At 35.5% G+C, this 19,770-nt stretch overlaps 1 protein-coding gene across 1 annotated transcript in view; it reads right to left on the bottom strand.

The window, feature by feature from the left end:
• Positions 1–10,436, bottom strand: part of LOC102232250 (glycerol-3-phosphate acyltransferase 2, mitochondrial-like) — a 143,765-nt gene extending 133,329 nt beyond the window's left edge. The window contains exons 1-2 of the mRNA XM_023344115.1: positions 10,380–10,436; positions 4,807–4,872 (exon numbers count right to left, since the gene is read on the bottom strand). The gene's annotated coding sequence lies outside the window, so the exon portion shown is untranslated. The remainder of the gene's footprint in view (positions 1–4,806; positions 4,873–10,379) is intronic.
• Positions 10,437–19,770: the final 9,334 nt, after the last annotated feature.

Raw genomic sequence — 19,770 nt, forward strand, 5'->3', positions numbered from 1 at the left:
CTAAGAGGAAATCAGCAACACTGAGATGTTCTGCTTCCCATAAAGAAACGTTTTAAGAAGCAGAAGTTTGTTGGAGCTTCTGGTACTCAATTTAAAAATAAGACTATTAAACCATCTAAACGTTTAATCTAATAAAAACGAAACATTTTAGGCTGTAGGATAAGTGTGAACCAGCCAGCCTCAGCTGGACTCCAACGTCATCTCATGACTAAGCTTGTCAAGTTGCCTGTGGCTAGTTTTAAATTAGAGCTGTCCTTTTTTCTTCCAAGTATAAATGAAGGGAAGCTGTGAACATCAGTAGCTCCTTTGAATTCAGTAAACACAGTAAGCTGTTCTAAAGGATAGGCTATGTAAAATCTATTTAATCATCCATGGAGTTTAAACTGCTGGATGCTCTGGTGATCAGAATGAAACTTATTAGCAATTTCATCAGTTTTGCTAGTTTAAGACTTGGACTGTAACTAATAATACCTTCTACCTTGGTTGTAGAAAACATGTATGCCACTTTACAACAAACCCACCACTTTAGTGTAGCAATGGAGGAACAACACTAAAGCCAGCACACATCATAATAGCAGAAACTGGCAAAAAAAAAAGAAAAACTGCAGAAAAATCCCCACCAAAATAAGGAAGTTTATCTGTAAACACATGGACCTCACATATTGTTCCTCAAAAGTTACGAAAGAACTACTAAAACATGCTATTCCTACTATACAAAGCACAGCTGTGCACAGGGAAAATATGATGATCTAAACGGATGGGAAATTAGCTGTAACTGTACATGAGACGACATCGCTTGACACAAATGGTTATGTGAAAGTCACAGCTCAATGAATTTCAGACTAATGGGAACTTGACAGTTACATCCTGTGTGCTCAGGAGCAGAGAGGAAAAAAACACAGCAGTCCATGTCCCATCTCCTATAAAGTGGCTGCAACTGTTGCCATAGACAATATTTGTAATTATGGGAAAGTCCTACACAATGAGTCTTTCGATTTTTCTCTACTTGGCCCACACAGCAAATCTGAGCGTGCCACAAGAGATTTGCAGGGAAGTCTGTTGATTTTGTTTATAAACTAAAAGACAATCATAACTAATTTTGGATGGTTTCTTTTAGAGCTGCCAAGTAGAGAAAATTGAGAGAATACAAATTTTACAGTAAAAATATACGACAATATATATGCCACTATTTGATGACAGGTTTTAGAATATATGACCAAAGGAAATAGGTGTCATTAGTGCAAAGAAGATGGTTTGATTTTACCTGGTCTATGATCAAACAGCAAAACAACAAACCTACTGAAAATGACGGAATATGAACTGCAATGTTAAGTGAAAAATACTGTTACGCAACATTTACTTTTATCTTTTTGCATAAAGGAATATATTTCCAATAAATGCATCATTAAGAATAATGAAATCATCATAACCAAACTTACTTTCAAATGATGGGAAGAAACGTATGTCTAAAATGTTGATGTTCTCGTCTCGTGTGCATTTAACGTAGCGGTAATGTCTGCCATCCGCACTGCTCAGATGATCTGATGAAGCCCCATATCATCAGTTAAAGTGGAAACATGCCTCTTTTTTTACCCTGAACCAGTCTTCATGTATTTGATTCACAGCATTTTCACTTTTTCCAAAGCAGCTCAGGATACACAACTGAATACAACTTTCCTCCAGAATGCTTGGGATGTTTTCTTCATCAATAATTTCCTTCTGTCAATTTCTTACAAAACAATAACTCGTTGTGCTATACATTTTACTTTTGCAGTACATTTTCAATATTTAAAGCATAACTTATAAATTGTGCTAAATTATTATGTTGTGACCTCATGAATTAGAGGCTACATTCACACAGCAGGTCTGGATGTGCAATTATGATTTTTTGCTGAAATTCAATCTTGTTGCAGATGTACAGAGCATAATTTCTTAAAATCTGTACATCTTGAATATCTGTTTACCAGTACTGCCATAGAAGAAGTTGCATATTAGCACCTAGTGGAAGAGGTGGTTTGGGATGCTGAGCTAAAAAGATACTTCTAGATACTTTAGCAGCCACAAGACCATGCATGCCCACCCACTGTCTCCTGGCAAACAGAAGTGTGATCCGATGAGCAGTTAAGAAAGAGAATGCCAGCTTTGTGTGAAAGCATATGCTTGGGGAGGATAAAAACAAGGATAACAGTGAAGAGCGAGGAATAAAATTCAGACAATCTCCCTAAAGCCTGTTCCTGTGGTTCACCAGTCAGTGGCACCTCAGGAAGAGGAATGGAGGGAGAGGGTGGGGGAAGTGTGTCAGTTGACCGGGGTGGATTAAAAAAAAGTACAATCATTTCATTCAGTGAACAAGTAAGCCAGTAGCTCAAAGTTGATCAGTTATTTGGATCGCAGTCAGGGTTTGAGATTTCATATGCGGTCAAGTCTGATATTGCAATGATACCCACCGAAATATCTATAAACCAGACCGGAATTACACTAAACATCCAAACTGTTTCCACATTAATATCTTTTTTTAATGTTTGAATTCACAGGTCATTTACACAAATATTTTAATAGGGTTCATTTGTATATAACACATAGCCTTGTGAATATTACTATTCTTTGAGATGTATACCTACTTTCAGCACTTATCTTTACCATTTTAGAGAAAACTAAAATATCCAGCAAAAGACTCAAAGTCCTTGGGAATTTGAGTTGAGCCAGGCTTCAGTTAAATAGCACATAGTTTCTTTACTATGTAGAGCTAAACTAATATTACCAAAATAAACATGTACATCATTTATTTTTTGTTGAATTGGCAACAAGAAAACATTTATTAAAAGTGGATGCAAGTAAGCATATTTAAATGAGGTCAATCAGGTACATTTCTCCAACCAAACTCAGACTCCTCCATTGCTAAATCTGCAGAAATATAGTCATTTCTGCATCAAGCAGACATATCAGCAACCGGTGGAATACCAGTAAGAGAACTGGTATTTGGAGGAATGCCATCTCGTTAGTCACCCATAAAAGCTGCAGCTTGGAAAATGAGATTATTAGCCCACCCACCATGTCTGCAGAAAGGGAGAAACACAAAGCTGCATGCACATTGACTTGCTGTCACACAAGGGGGCACCTCATAAGCAATACTTCTATAAAATCACCAACATCCATTCTAAAATGCTGCTACTGGTAAATTAGGTCACAGCTGTGATTTAAATGGTTAGGCACTATTGAAATACCATTAAGGTATTGGAATACCAGGCACACAACCAAGCTTTATTAAAGATTTATTTAAAATTGATTGATGGTTTGAAACCACATCATTACAGGCTTACTTAACAAATGCAGTTCTCTGGCTTTGTGCATGCAGATGAACATAGGAGGAATGAAAACTGTACACATTTATGTCATCACTTCTTATGACACCCGAGTTCAAATCCCAGCAGCCTAGAGGTCATTAAGTTTGCATGTGTGGGTTCTCTCTGGTTACTCCAGTTTTTCCCCACAGATCAAAAACACGACTGATATTAAGGCTGTTGTAAACGAACATTTTAGTAATCTGTGTGCATGCCTCTCACCTAACAGACTGGTATAGACAATGGATGGATGTTTCAAAATATGATGTCTTGTCAATTTGTTAACTAACTGCAGTAACAATTGTGCAAATACTTCACAATTGTATTCTGAAAGTATACATCTGGGAGGATGTATACTTTCAGAAATACATCCTTGATCGAGTGCATCTGTTTAGTTTTTTGCATTTTTTCTGTTCTGGTTTTGGGTTTATGTTGTCGGTTATTTCGCACCTGAGAGTTACAGACTACACTGGCCCCTGAAAATGTTAGGCAGACACTATACTGCCACCGAAGACAAAGGTGATAACAATATGGTTAAAACTATGCAGGAATCCCATGGTTTAGCAATTTCCTGCATGAACAATGGTTCAGCATTTCAGTCTATCTTTTGTTGTAGGAAATGGTTCACAGTTCACACAAATAATGGTGTATCTGTTAACCCTTAAAAACCACAGTCTATATTTTACAAGTCTTGTGACCACCTCAAAGCTATCAACACTTTTTCTGAATTTACAGCTTCCCACCCTTAAGTACTAAGCAATCACATGACTCTCTGAGCAACCTTTTATGGATACAAATGCAATCACTTTCCATCAAATATCACAAACCACTGACACAGTTATCCCTGATACAACCCGCTCACAATATGCATTACCTACAAATCAAGGCTGTTCTCCAGCTTGTTGAAAATAAAAGCTGGGCGGTAATTGTATTCTCTGTTCAAGGTTTGTAGCACGGCTGTACTTCAAAGAGCGGAGAGTACACCGATGTTAATAGTAACAAACAGGAATAGTGTTTTCATTACAGTGTTTGTTAGGTTCAGATGAAAGTAATGAACAATTTTCTTCATGGTATTAATGTATAGCAAGGCTTTAAAAAGTTATGATTTAAAAAGTGCATCCGTTTTTCCAACTTTATATCCAGGCAATACTCATCATTTAGGGGACTGTTTGTTTTCACCATTTACTATGACAGTGATGAAAGTGTACAGTTGCTACTGCCCCTTAAAATGTAGCAGCTTAGTGACTTTTTCAATAGTAGTTAAAAGATAAATAAATAAAAATAACTGTGGAATTGAGAAAAACTAAAAAAAAAAAAATCAATACTGGCGAGAATAAAACAATGTTACAACACACAACAACTGCAAGATGTAAATGCTACAGACAATAGACTGAGCAAGGACAAAGCTGACTTTTTATATTTTGCTGTGCATTGTTGGCAAGAAGAAGACTATTGTTTGTCCTACCTTATTCTGTAGCAGCAAAGAAGTTTATGTTTTGAAGACCACTGGCAGCTAGAAGTTCTGGGTGGCCTTGGAAAAGAAAGAAAACTTGTTTGAAAAAAGTACTTTAGCACTAATAATATCTTGAAGGAAACATTTTTGATAACAAGATGGAGATCCACATGTGACAAACAAAACTACAATTACAGTTCTTTCATTCTAAGAACATTTATCTGTGCCGAGCTAGAGGAACAAAGATCATCCCAGACACAGGATTTGTAAAAAATTTAATCCGGCATGTTCCCCTTCCACTGATAAATAATTGTCACCCAACTATGAAAGTAGGCAAAAGAAGAAAGGGAATAAACCTTTCAAGGAATGAAAGTGCGGCATCTTCAGAGTGATTAAGTATTCACAAGCAGACAAGTCAAATCAGCAGTAATAGAGAAGACATCAATGCAGCGAGCAAAGACAAATGAGAGATGAGAGCCAAGAGATCTGAAGGGAGGAGAAAACCTCTGACTCAGAGCTCATCTGACTGCAGAGAACAAATCCGTCCTATATATCATGATGTATTCCTGCACTATTCACAGCCGTTCATTCACTGGGACAGGCGAACCAGTAGAGATGGACATCGCAGCTTCTGTTCATAAACTCGACCCATTTTAGGCCTGCTATCGCTACACGGCTACACGCTCTTGCAGCCAGAAGAAATGAGGATTAGCTCATGTACTAACATGACACACAAATGCAGGCTTCCCTCCTCTCCTCTCCAACAGAGGGTGAAATGACATGATACCTCTGATCCTGTCAGAGCCTAAAAATACACAGTATAATAGGACTTTCAGTGGGGCTTTCAGTTCCTCTCATTTTTCACCAGTTACTCCTTTTTTGCCTGAGTATTATGCACACATGAGCAAGCCTTTCAGATGGAATTTTGTAGAAATAACAATTATAATTGGAAAACAGCCTAATGATAAACAGTTTTAACAAAGAAAAAATTGCGACTTCTGACATTTATGCAGAGAAAACAAACTTGTATACCAATCCTAATCAGCTTGCGGTTATAACCCATGTCATTTAAATGTGTCCTCGGTTGTTTTCTTTGGAATAATACCAACGTGTATAAGCATCGGTTCTTTTCATTATCCCACCAACATGTTTTCTGCAAAAGCAATTCTTACTAACTTAACTCCTATTGGGAAAAAAAGGTACAGACATTGCATTCGAGCTATATTTCATTCTGCCGTGGCACTGCAGTCAATAAAGGGGAGACAGTAATAATCTGGTTTAAACAGCCTGTTATTACATAAAAGTGAACAAATGGTGATCATAAAATGCTTCACTGGGACAGACCTTTAGTGCTCTTAACGTGTTAATATTTTTTTACTGACAAAATAATCTTAAGATTGTTTTAAAAATTACAGAAGGTTTGTTGTGACAAGGAGAAAATTAGATGAATCAATAATTGAAGTAATTGTCAACTAATTTAGTAATCGATTAATCATTAACAGGATTATACTCAACAGTATAATTGGTTAAAACAGTACTATATATATATAAATACATTTCACATTTACTACAAAAACACCTTTATCTGTATATATGTTTAAGACAAAACTTCAAGTAGCATAGTTTTATCTTTACTCGGTTCAGATTCAATACACTACTGTTATAGCATTTTATGCAGTAAAATGTTTTTCTTATTTAGAAAAGCAATTTATTTGTTTATGTATTTCTGTTATTGTATAAAAAAGGCTTAATTTGTAGATTTTTTTAAAAACTGTAGAATTTGTTTACGTTTGTATTCAATTAAGCAATAAATCATCAGAATAATCAATAAAATAATCTATTACTAAATTAATTGTTAGTTGTAGCCCTAGTTGTGACATAAATTACCTCAAGCATATTTGTTAATATTTTTAGTCAACACCTAACATGAAAGGTGAGAACAGATTATCTGTGGAGGAGACGGATCTTTAAGGGTCTCCTGAAGATGTTCTTGGTGAAAATGGCCGTCTTCCATGGTGTTAAATGTTGAAATAGCAGCTAATTTCTGATGAGATTAGCTCATCTGTGATGAATAATGTCCGTCATCCCATGCATGAAGCTGTTGCAGATTAAAGAGCTCCTTCAGTGACAAACTGCTGCATCCATGAAGCACAAAGCAGCGTTATTACAGATTATTCCTCCCAGACTCTATAAACATCACTGCTCCCAAACAAACTAAGTGTTCATATGCATCCCTGATTATTTGCACATTTTTTCTATGGTTTTATAAATATTCTGTTGTTTTTATGTACTAATACACAAACTTTTTGTATATTTTTTAAAATTATCCTACTCCGTTGCACATTTCTTTTAATCTGAGTTTTTTATTATTTCTATTAAACTGCACAGTATTATTTTTTTTATTCTGCAACAGACTTTATAGCCTGTTATTCTGACTTTCTATATTTCTATCTTGGTGTGAACTCACATGCTTTGACTTGCCTGTCACTTTGCTGCTGGTGCACCTAGATTTCCTCACTGAGGGACAACAAAGGTTATTTCCATTTCTATGTTTCCTTTATTACCTTTTTCAACAACAATAACGACAGGCTTCTCCTTACACACAGTGTGTCAGGAGAATCTAGTTCTTTTGTGTACATGTTTGTGAGCTGCATATGTCAGGGAAGTTCAGAAACAATCATTGGTAAAGCTCCGTCTCACTGGTACTTCTCAAATAATCAAGGCAGATTTGAACTTAAAATTAAATGAAGACAAATGGAGGATTTGAATGCTCTATAACGTCTCTTGGATTAACATGGTAGAACAATCAGATGCATTAGCATCAGACACTAAAGATGAGTCGACAGACAAGACAAAGCCACATTAAGTGTATTTAAAGCTGAATGCATTCAGACAACTTGTCTGTTTATAGCATTTTCTTCTATTTTCTGCCTGTATAAACATCAATCCCAGGTTCTGAATTTACAAAGTGCCTTCATGTGGTCAATCTTAAAAGATTTACTTGCCATTTTAAGTGCATTATTTAATGTATTTAATATGACATTAAGAAACAAGTTGAAATATTTGAATATCTTAACTTTAATTGTTAACATCTTTTTTTTTGTCATGCTGATGTTGGCCTGATATACCTTTGAGCTATTTTGCACTTTAACATCTTCAAATCTAGGAGTTAGAAGAAACTAACACAACATTGCTGTTAATATTTAAGAACATTTAGATTTTTCAAGGAACAAGTTGATCTACTAGCAGGCTTTAAAGTCAATAATAATAATGATCATCATCATATCTATAAAGTAATTTCAAGTTACTAGAAGATCAAAGCATTCAATAAAACAAGCAAAAACAATAAAACTAGTAAATTGACACAAGTGGATCTTTAAAAACCTCTAAAGAGGATCCCTGCCTAATGAAACTGTGAGGCAGTAGTTTACATTTACATTAGTTTACATTACATTTTCAGAATGGAAAAATATTGAATCCCAATGTCAAATCTTCTTGAGATATGAAGCAGGGACCAACATTTTTTTCTATAGGAGGATTAGTCAGTGGAGGGTTATAATATTGACACAAACTAACTATAAGATCACTGTAAATATTTCTGTAAATTAAAGTGTGTATCCAAGTAATTTTGCACTCAGGAAGCAAATGGATAGCTATAGTTATGTGTCAGAAGATAAATACAACCACAAAAATACACCATTATTTTATGTGCATGGAGCAGGAAAAGCCCTGCAAGACACAACTAAAGAAATATTGCTCCATCTTTTCACTAGTCAAATTGAAAGAATCATGAATAACAAAACTTATGACTGCATTTATTTCGAAAAAGAAGCATCTGTGAAATCATTAATCAGACAACTCTGTAGTTTTGGCTTTTTTGACTGAAATGATGCGGTATTTTCACATTCATGGTTTTGACTTAAATCTTTAGTATATCAAACGAAAACTAATGAAAATTACACTAAGATAATATGCAAATAAAACGATTTCAACTGCTGCTGATGGATCCTGTAGAGCTGAGACTGTAAAACCATAATTTCAATATAAAGAAGGTAAACAAGACTTTAATGACGAGAAAGTGCTAAATGAATGCAACTGGACCTGCTCGATTTCCTTGATGATATTTCACCTCTCATCTGAAAGGCTGTCTTAGATGTCAGAAAAGCCTTTTGGATTTTCTATCTAAAAAGAAATTCAAGCAAGTGCAAATTCCTTAATTAAATCCTCACAGATAATTTATGTCTAGTTCAAAGCGCTCGCTGATGCTTTCAGAACTCCTGCTTTTGACCTCTTAATATTTGCGTATTAACATGTTTTGAATTTCATCAGCTATATGTCTGATTTTCGTTAAAAGAGATCTAATATAAGCAGCCGCAATTTCTGTTCAGTGATATCTCTATCCTCACTCTTTTTTCTTACAGTACAGAAATTAAAATGTCCAAGAAACAAATAGTTTCATTACATTTTCAGAATGGAAAATTCAATATTGTGTTAAATATTAAATCCCAATGTCAAATCAAAACACTGGTGTTTGCAATTTAGCAAAACTAAAGGACTGTTAGGACCCAATATTTGGTAAATTACTACATGCATTTCTAGATAACAATGTATTATATATTTTTTTATACATTACAAGAGCCACACTTTAAATTACTTTTAAGAAAATTGCTACTTTTTCTAAAATCACTTTAAACAGAAGGTATGATGTAACAAAAACCGTAACTGATTTTGACAATAACTTTTCCAACATTAGTTTACCTTAATCCCTGTATATAGTTAATTAAATGACACAGGTCTTAACCACTAACAGGCAGGAAATTAATCAGAAATAGTGTATGAATTCATGGTAGAATCATTTTGTATGTCTCTTAAAAATAAGATATGCCCCCTTTTGGTATTTTGTGTCACATTTCTATATGAATTGGGGGAACAGAAATTACCCAATTTCCAGCTTGTAAAATGTTCAATTTTAATCAACACATCCATTACTTTGCCGTAATCCCTTTTTTTTTTAAATTGTAATTTACAAACGCACTTAATACCAGTCATCTAAATATGTGTTGTTGTTTTTTCCAGCCCTGGTTCTCAATGCACACTGCCCTGCATGTTTTATGTTTTCCTGCTTTAACACACGTGGCAGTTCAGCAAATGCTGTTAATCAGCAATCAATTGAAGTCAGGTGTACAGATCCAGGGAAACATCTAAAACACGGAGCCAACGAGACAGACTCCATACTGAGAAGGAAATTCAGCCATTTTATTCAGGGACACATTTAAAATGTTCAGGACCAGGACTGAATTTGAAGACCCTAATTCTACCCTCTCCAAAGCCCAGCTTTTCTTAGCATTAAAATCCAGCAAACCTGCAGCAGCAAGGCAGTTGCACAAAAACGGCGCTGTGCGCCGACAGGCGTTTAGGATCTGCGCACCATCCCTGGGTGAGCTAAGCTACACCTGATCACAAGATTAGCTAGCAGCTGGTAAGATCCTCAGTGGAAAGCAAAAAAAAAAAAAAAAACATCGCATCTGTTCTGTGAAATCCCGAGAAGCATTTCAATACACAAACAGTATTACAGCAACACTTACCAGAATGTTGAGCATATGTTTTAAGAGTTTTTTCTGGTGTTGCTGATTTACTTTACGGTCTTTCCAACGTCAGGGTTCAATCAGAAACGAAGATGGACGCCGGAAATGACATTCACCAAACATCGCGATATCTGATAAGTTGCTTTCGAAAATAAGGATGATTATTTTAAGAATATAGACGGCCACAATGCAACTCAAACCTGACAAGTAATTTTTGCTGATTAATAAATATTAGCTTGTGCATTATCAAAATATGCACATTATGTTAATTTTTCTAGTTTAATTCGGCATTCATAAATCAAAATAGCTTGCCTCTAAATTCTTGTGAAGTTTGTCACGTAAAAGATTAAAAACTACAACCTAGTTAGACTAACAATTTGTTGTGATGCCTTTTTTTTTAAACCTGTTGTCCATAAATTATATCATTTAAGATGTGCTAGGTAAAAATAACTGTGTGTTAGTCTTTTTTGTATTCAGTGGTAATTGGAAAGTTCAAGAACAAATTTATGAGCAATTTATACATTTTTCCTCTTCAATGAGATGCATTTTTTAAAAAGTAAAACTGTACCATTTGGCTGCTCCATATTAGGAGAAATGTTATATTTGACAATATTGCTGAAAGTCACAATGACATGATAATGGGACTTGAGTGAATAAACAAATAATTAAAAACAGTAAGCTCATTTTGTTTTGTGATAGTAGAAAACACCCCAAAAAGAGAGCAGTTTAGAAAATTTAATTAAATTAATTTAATCTTTTATAGCCCATTAGAAGTCAGCAGAGCAGACACCTGTCAGAATGTTTTCTGTTTCATTGTGTTAATAAAAACATTACAAAAGTCACTTTTTCAGGAAGGCTCTCAAAACAAAACAAGATTAATGTTCTATTTAAAAGATCAGTAACTATTAAAAATATCCATATTCCTTGAATCTGTCTGCATTTTGACAATTTGCAACCACAGATGTTATTGCATTTTATTCTGCTATATGATTTATTTGGATTTTATGTAAAATACCAACACAAATTATTTTAAAATGGAAGGAATATTTCAAAATCCTTTACAGACAAATTATACATGTGCTGCCCATGCCCCTTTACTCTAAAAATTTACCAAATAAAGTAATTACCTTCAAAAATTCCCTTATTAGCAAAAAGTCCACTTGTGTTTAGTTCAATCCTAGGATATACAGCCGTTTCAGCACAACCCTCAGGGTTGTGTTGGATAACATTAGAGAACAAACAGCATCATAAAGACCAGCAAACTGTTCTTGCCCATGGGGAAAAACTAATAGCATGTTGTGTGGATGCTTTGAAAGTCCTAAAAGTTAAGCAGTCAGTATAAAAATCAATAAACATAACTTGGCTGAATTGCAAGCATCATGATTTCTACATGTTGTACTGAGGTGCTTTTGTCAGTAGGGTTTAATTGGTAGGGAAATGAAGAGCAGTGTGCTCAGCATAACACACTAAGTGCATCAAGAATTCATTTTCTGCTCCGTCTTTTGGGAAGAGAATTATTTTCCAAGCACCTGGCGCATGATTTACTGTATTGTAAGTAGGCACACAAGTATTGACCAGGCTTGGATGGATATGATATTCACTCCAGGTTCTTTTGCTGATTACGTCTCTCTCTCTCTCTCTCTCTCTCTCTCTGGGAGTGAAGGTATGCTAATCAGTAAAATCACCTGCAGTGATCCCCATTGATTCAGCATCCTTCCTCTTTTTCACAGTGACATGGGCTCCTTGCTGGGAGCACTGTTTAGCTGAATAGCTGCAGAAATGAGAGAAGCTGTTCTTGGAAAAGCCCAAAGAAAACACAGGTGTATCCCTACAAGGGAGCTCAGCCAATATATCCTCACTGGGAACAGACTTCACACTTGAAAACACTTGCAAAACATAGGTAATCAGACACGGATGTCATGCAGAATCAGAAATCAAAGAACAGAAGACCCTCAGATACAATGTCACCTTATAAGATAAATTGGTAAACATGAAAATTGTTTGCTTACACATGTTTCAAATGGACAGCCACAGTATGTTGGGCCTCCAGCCATAAAATATTGAATACAACGGGCTGGTATGATAACTGTTGAGGTTTGGGAAGTGCAACATTTCATCAGAGATGGTATCAGTTTGGAAAGCAGTTTTTTTCCCCAAAAAGGTCTCTCAACCAAATCTGCTACAGACTGTGTTCAAATATCCAAAAATATCAGAAAGTGCTTTTTTTTTTTTTTTGCCATAAGCTGTTCTTCCATCATAAGATCTGAAACATGTTCTCCTGTTTACATAAAATAATAATAAAAGAAACAACTATGAGTGAATTTACATAATTGAACCAGAATACTCCTTTTGCTGAGTCATCTGCTATCATTATGAACCAGCAAGTTTGTGCAAATGCCTTGGCAAGCTGCTTATGGAGCAGGTGGTGGTGTAAGCTAGATGTAGAGAGAGTAAAATTAACAATAATCACAACGGTCTCTATTGTGTTGTTCAAATTCGCTACTGAGCTTTGCAAACTGCATGGACTGATGGATGTCAGAAAATAAAAAAAACTGCATATGTGGAGCAATACCTGGAAGTCTGTAAATTAGCTGATGCACCTTAAAGAACAAAGATGCAAAGCTAAGCTGTGTCGGTGCAATTTGTCCATTCATCCACCGCAAATGGTACTTTTTAATGGATGACGCTCATCCTAAATCTTTTGTCAACCACAACTTCATAGAGGAAAGTAGCCATGCATTCTGTCATAGTTTTAGCCTCAGTGAAAAGTTGATTCTGCTGTGTTAATGTCAAAGCTACTTGGATGCTATCATTGCTGTGTCCTGTTCTGTGGGAAAGTGTCCAATAGCTAATTGATTTCACCAGAAGTATGCAAGCAGGCTCTGTGGTTTACATCTATGTTCCTCAGATTCAAACATGGGGTTAAAGAGCCATTAATTTATACTATGGTGGGTTTTTTTTATTGTACAACTTATAACTTTTCATCTTTTTGTCTTTCAAAGAGACATTTTGAAGCTATTTGACTTTGTTAATTTTCACAATGTTCTTCTGTCCATGAAGAACATTATAAATTTGGTCAAGTAAAGCATGACTTGACCAAATGCCTTACTGACTTTCGTCAAGTAAATCAAGTAAAAAGTGTTACACATGTTGGTGCCATGGTTTCCTTTACAGATAATCTATTGAACTGATGTGCACCCCGTTGCATCATAGCAGCTGACTTGTATTTCATAATATTAGATCCACAAACTGGTCGGAGTTCCAGGCAATTTTCTTGGGGGAACAAGGAGTTTTAAAAACATTTGGACCTCGGGTCACTAAATGGATAGGCCTGATTTAGGCTCCCCCTTTTGTCAAATGATGTCATCATGGTGTGGAGGATGGATATCAAATCCTCTTTACAGTTATGCCAACTTTCTTTTGCTCTATTACATATTAAGTCCACAAAATATAATAACATTTTTGACTGAAAAGTGATGTGAAAATCTTTAATGGGTAGGACTATTGCAGGGGCTACATCTCTAGTTTTGGTTGTGCTGCTTTTGACAATGCCGTGCATTACAAAAGCAGTTTCTTTAATGGCTTGACAAACACCTTTAACAATGCCTTCCACTTAACCTGTCTCCTCCTTATTTCCATTTTTTAATAATCTTCTTCTGTGCAGCTCTAGGTGTTAAAGAGGCAAGAGACGTGGTGCAAAGTAACAGTGCACAGCAAAGCTCTTGTCAAGTTTAACAGCTCCCTATCTGGGAAGCAGTGACGAAGAATAAAATCTTTACGGAGAAAGAGAAAAGCCCCATATGCTCCTGGTTAATTATGTATTTTTTAATAACATATTTATTGTAGGCATGAAAAATTCATAGTTTTTTTTTGAGCCAAGTGCGTCTCTCAGCTTGATCAACCGTGGAGACACATTACCGGCTGACTCACCATATATGCTTTGAATATCTTTAATTGCTATCTGTTCCATGTAGGCGTTCCTCTGCTCTTTATCCAGAGGGGACGTTCAGACAAGCACGACATTTGGGTGATTATAGGGATAGACCCACTTTGAACTGTATATAAATTACACATTTTTTACCAGACTGATATATTGGGTCTTTCTAAGACTTTTCAGCATGTGTCAATGCAATAATTGCCGTAGGCGCTACGAAAATCACATATGTGCCCAAGAAAAGTTTGAGAGGAACATTAAGTTTTAAAGGACGCTGAACATGTTTTGTATTCAGTCAAGCTGATATAGAACTCAGTATGCATCTCTGCATTCACTGGATGGGTTGACTGCTGGTGAAAGGCCCTGCAAACTTACGTTAGCCTCTAAGAGAGTATTTAACATTCAGAATTGCGTGCAAGTTTAAGTGCAAAGTGTAAAAGTCACCCTGCCTTGAGCACTGATAGACCCCGGCTTCCTGTTAGCCCCGTGTCATGATTCATTTTTGTTCTTTCTGCCACCCGACAGGCACGGTGCACAATTTAGGAAATTTTGCTTCTGTCAATCAGAAGCGCCAATGCCAATCAAATTACTCTGTTCTCTCTTGGCTCCCCTCTTGTCTTTAATCACGCAGTCAGCTGCTTTTGTCATCTGGCGTGCAGTGACAACCACAGGAGGGGATCTGTATTCAACAATCATACATTGCAACACTCCCGCCGCCTCCATGCACTATATTGAAATAAGTGTGTGAGAAGTCTCGAAGAGGAAAAGAATGAGCGTGCACACATGCACATAAAGGCTCTTGGATATAAGAGCCAAGCTCTTCATTTGGCTGTGCTTTTACAGATATAAAACTCTCAGAGGAACATTCTGGCATTATTGTCCTCAAGTGGCACAGAAATGTAAACACAAAAAGTTTGCTTAAGTTAATTATTCCATTTCCACTTAGTTGTCTATTTGCATAAATTCCAGCAGCTCTATGAATACATTATGTATTATACATCTAGTGACTTGAAAAACAAATCCATCATTTGCATTCAAGTTCTAAGTTTACATATACACATCATCGGTGTGAATGTCTTAATAATTTGGGAGGTTTTTAATGATACAGCTGAGCCTTTCTTTTCTCAGGTTGGAATGATGTTACAGCATGTGTCTTCAATAATTAATAGTAATAAAAAAAGTAGACAAACACATTTGAATTCTCACAGGATGAAAATTTTGGATGCAGGCTCCGATGTATTCATACACGCCCAAAACATTTTGAACATGTACAAGTTATTTAACAAGTTGCAGACATCATCATACTTTTTGGACCTTTGCAGGATCCTGGCAGACTTTTGAGAGAGAGTTTAGAAAGTTTATTTAATTTGGTTGTACTCTAGGCAAGGAACAGGTCTTGAAGAATGGTTAATACATTTTTCATATACCTAATGTTAGTCTATTTTTTCTATTCCCAAATCAGTTCTGGTGTATGTTTGGGGTTGTTCTCCCATTGAAACATCAGCTTATGTCCACCAAGATAAGTCTGTCTAAAAGAACTCTTTGAAGAATTTTAATTAATATGAGTTATAACAACATTTAATTTCTTTTTGGGATCAATAAAGTATTTTTGAATTTCTATTTGAATCTGAACCTGTTGATTTGAGGTGAAATTAAAGAAACTAGATGTGAGGATCTTGGTTTGTTTTAGTTTGTTTTGGGTATAGTCATTATTTGTATTCCTAACTATTTTCCTTTTTCTTTATAAGTGTTTGATAGATCTTCAACTTGATAAGGAACTAATATTCAAATATTAGTGGTTGTGTATGAATAAGTTTCAGCCTATTTTTATAATTTTGACTTGTTTTGAACACAGAAAATCCACTAAATTTTTTTTTATTGTGCATCACATTATTATTTTTGAAAATAAGTGAAGTTTTAGGCTTTGCAAGCATTTTGTCTTTGGAAAAAATAAGAAATTTGTTGTTAAAGTCACGTAGTTACTGTGATATTAATGCCCTTTGTACTTTTATGTAAGCTTCTGACTTTACAAAGACTTTGCACAGTGATGTCATTATCTTTCTGTAACTATCATAAGGCTATGCTGATTCACCAGCAGCTTGTGGGTTTTATTTTATTTTTTCATCCGTTTGAAAATAACAAAATCAATAACTGCAAATGGCTGGTGTTGTTTCTGCTTGAATCCAGTAGTGATAAAGACACTGCCTTTCTGAGAAATCAGAGTCTTGGTTCTTATCAGAATTATCAGTTGGTTTGCAATCTCCATTTGGTGTCAGATGGAGATGATAGACACTCCACATCAGTAAGTAACAGAGAGTAACAGCTTTTATGTGTTTGCATTGCTCAGATATGGTCCCCAGGCATATTCAAATAGCATTAAAACACACTGCTCTAATAGTTAATTCATTGTTGACACCATTAATGTATTTAAATTAGGTTCAACTAGTAATGCTTGTGCCTGTTCTGAGAGAAAAATATCAGTATTATAACATTTTTTCTTTTTCTTCAGAGTACCTCGGTTGCATTTTCTAAATTTCCCTTGGATTAGGATTAACGAAGAAGCCAGTATTGTCTTGAATCCATTTTTTATTCAAAAAAAGCACTTAGACCTTTTAAATGTTTTCCACATTTCATGTTAAAATCACAAATCTCAAAGGATTTCTTTGGTGTTTTCCATGACAGACCTACACAAAGTTGTGCATATGAAGCAATAGGAAAGGATACACAGGTCTTACCAGAGAAGCATCAAGAATCCCACACTAACTATTAGGAAGAGCAGCCATTGCCATGGCAACGGCTAATGGGGATCCAGATAACCAAACAAACAAACAAAAAACAAACAAGGAGGTAAACGTTATAATGAATACATTCAAAACAAAAACGAAACACAGGGACATAATCAATTGTTGTGACAATAAAAATGAAATTGATTAACATGTGGACTAGGATAAACCTTTTTTCTTTTAACCTTTGAAATTAGAAAATAATTAGAAAATAATTTTCTAATTTTCTGTTCTCTAATTGGTGAATAGAGAACAGATTAAACAACAAGCTAACTCCAGTAATTTGGCTTTCACTGTATGGATGTTTGGAAAGTAGAACAGCATCAAAAGACCAGGAGTTTACAATTTGTCACAACTCATAAAGGAAAGTATGGGGACATATGTAGAAGAAAATAATTTGCTCAGATGAGACCAAGACACATACAGTGTCATCTGTCTGACACAGACAGTGTCTGACACTGTATGTATCATCGCATCACATACAGTGTCAGTGTCAGACACTGTATGCGTTGCAATGATCACATCGTCCCCACAACATGATGCTGCAACTGCTGTGTTTTATTCCAGGGACGGGGAAGCTGGTCACAGTTGAGGTAAATAGGGAAACCCTTGGATAAAAACCTATCAGAGAACTTCACACTGTAGGAGAGGGACACTTTTCAAAGGTGGTGGAACAAAGTACTGATTCTTGAAAGTAAATAAAAATGCATACTATACTATCAGATTTGTAAAACATTAAAAACCATGTATCACTTTGGCTTCAATTACCTAATAATGCAGTATTTTACTTTAATTTTTTTTACATAAAATCCCAGTGACATACATTGAGGTTACAGTTTTAAGATCTCAAAATGCAAAAAGCTTACATTTTTCCAGGTTACTGTGTATACCATACTGTATTCTGTACTTAATTTGTTAAATGTTGACAAAGTATACCTCTGACATAAACGTTTTTATAAAGCAGATGGACTAAAAATACCTATCTCACAGTAGAATCTATTAAATGACAAAGTAGTTTTCTAGTGACAGTCCACGTCTCTGCTGTGCAGTAAAGTGCTTCAGGGAAAATCACATCAATGTTTTGTAAAATGGCTTTGACATTTGACATTAACCATTACCAAATGACTGGCATGGGAACAATGTTTGTGTGCTTTAGCATCCTGAAATAAGCTCTGCTGTGATTCTGCTTCTATGCACTTCCTACATTTCACAGCAATGCTTGTAGAAAATGTCTAACTTAAAGATCTCATTGTTTTCATTTCTGCAGAATATAGAAAGAGAGCAAGAATTTCCTCTCTCCACTCACACATTCCCACTTTAATGTTTAAGAGAACAATATTTTCCACAAAAAAAATGCAAGCATTTCCATATTGTAAAATGCCCACGCAAGTGAAGCTACTTCATCTTCAAAACACATTCTAGCATTTTTTTTTTCAGAGGATCCATAATAATTTAAATGGTAATAACACAATATTCTGAACTGCCAGCACATTGCTACCCACACACGAGTACATGTGCGGGTTGAGAGCTGAACGAGTCGAGAGACATCAGAACGCTGTGTTAACACAGTCTGCACTCCTTAATATCTTCGTCTGCTGCCCTCGTTCTTTGCTCTCTCAGGAATAAATACCTACTCATATAAAACAAAAAACAAACAAAAAAAAAACTCTGAAAAAACAAAAAATTTACATAAAAAAAAAATAAAACAAACGAGAACTGAAAGTCACATGGAGCTCTTCGTCTGCTTCTGTAATGAGAAGCCAGCCACTGAAATTAGCCGTATTAGAGCTTCAGAGCGGAGTGATGATGCTGCAAGTCTAAGGTCAGCAACCTCATTTTAGAAACTGTGTTACAGGTAAATTTCCTCTAATGTAATTTTGCAAATAAAACCCCAACAACCAGACGGGTTTATTTCCGTGAATTTTACGTGGAGATAAAAAATGTTGGAAAATTCATTTGAGCTTGAGTGAATCTGTTACAGCAGGAGAGTGAATGATTCACATGTTTATACATAATCTGTTTAAATTAGGGTGGCGAGGAGAAATGGTCCTATAATTACAAACACAGAGGGTCCTAAATAAAGAAATATTCAGTTGTTTTTTGCAATTTCACTGAATCCTGTTGCAACGACTCCTCGATGCAAGGAGGAATGCTATAAGAATAAAAAAAAGACTGCAGCAAAGAAGTGGGTGTCCTCTGTAATGCTCATGTACATGTCCTCGTAGAGTTCAGAAATAAAGAATGTTCTTTTAGCAAAGAATGTTACTTTGCCAAAAGCAGTAATACAAGTCTGTTTTGTTCTGATGAGCTGTGCAGAGTAGGTTAATAAGGTACTGGCATAAGAAGAGCTTGGATGTGATCCTCATATTCGTCTTTCACAACCTTAAATTAGCAAAAAGTTTGGACTTCCTAACAGTGTGAATAGCCAATATTCTCATATGTTTATAATTTATTTATTTGCTTCATTTTTACCTTCTTGGAGAAGATATAAACAGAAAACAGTTCTAAAGGGAGCAACATAGAAAATGTGATTGAAAATAAAATTAAAAACATGTTAATTTCTAAAGGAATGTAAATATTAGTGAGGACAGTTTGAGCATGCTAACTGGTCGCACTGTATCTGTGAACCCTCAGGATCTCCTAAACAAGAATCGCCATTCATCCAGAGAAGGTG

Source organism: Xiphophorus maculatus, chromosome 12 (genome assembly GCF_002775205.1).
Source record: "Xiphophorus maculatus strain JP 163 A chromosome 12, X_maculatus-5.0-male, whole genome shotgun sequence".
Lineage (NCBI taxonomy): Eukaryota > Metazoa > Chordata > Actinopteri > Cyprinodontiformes > Poeciliidae > Xiphophorus > Xiphophorus maculatus.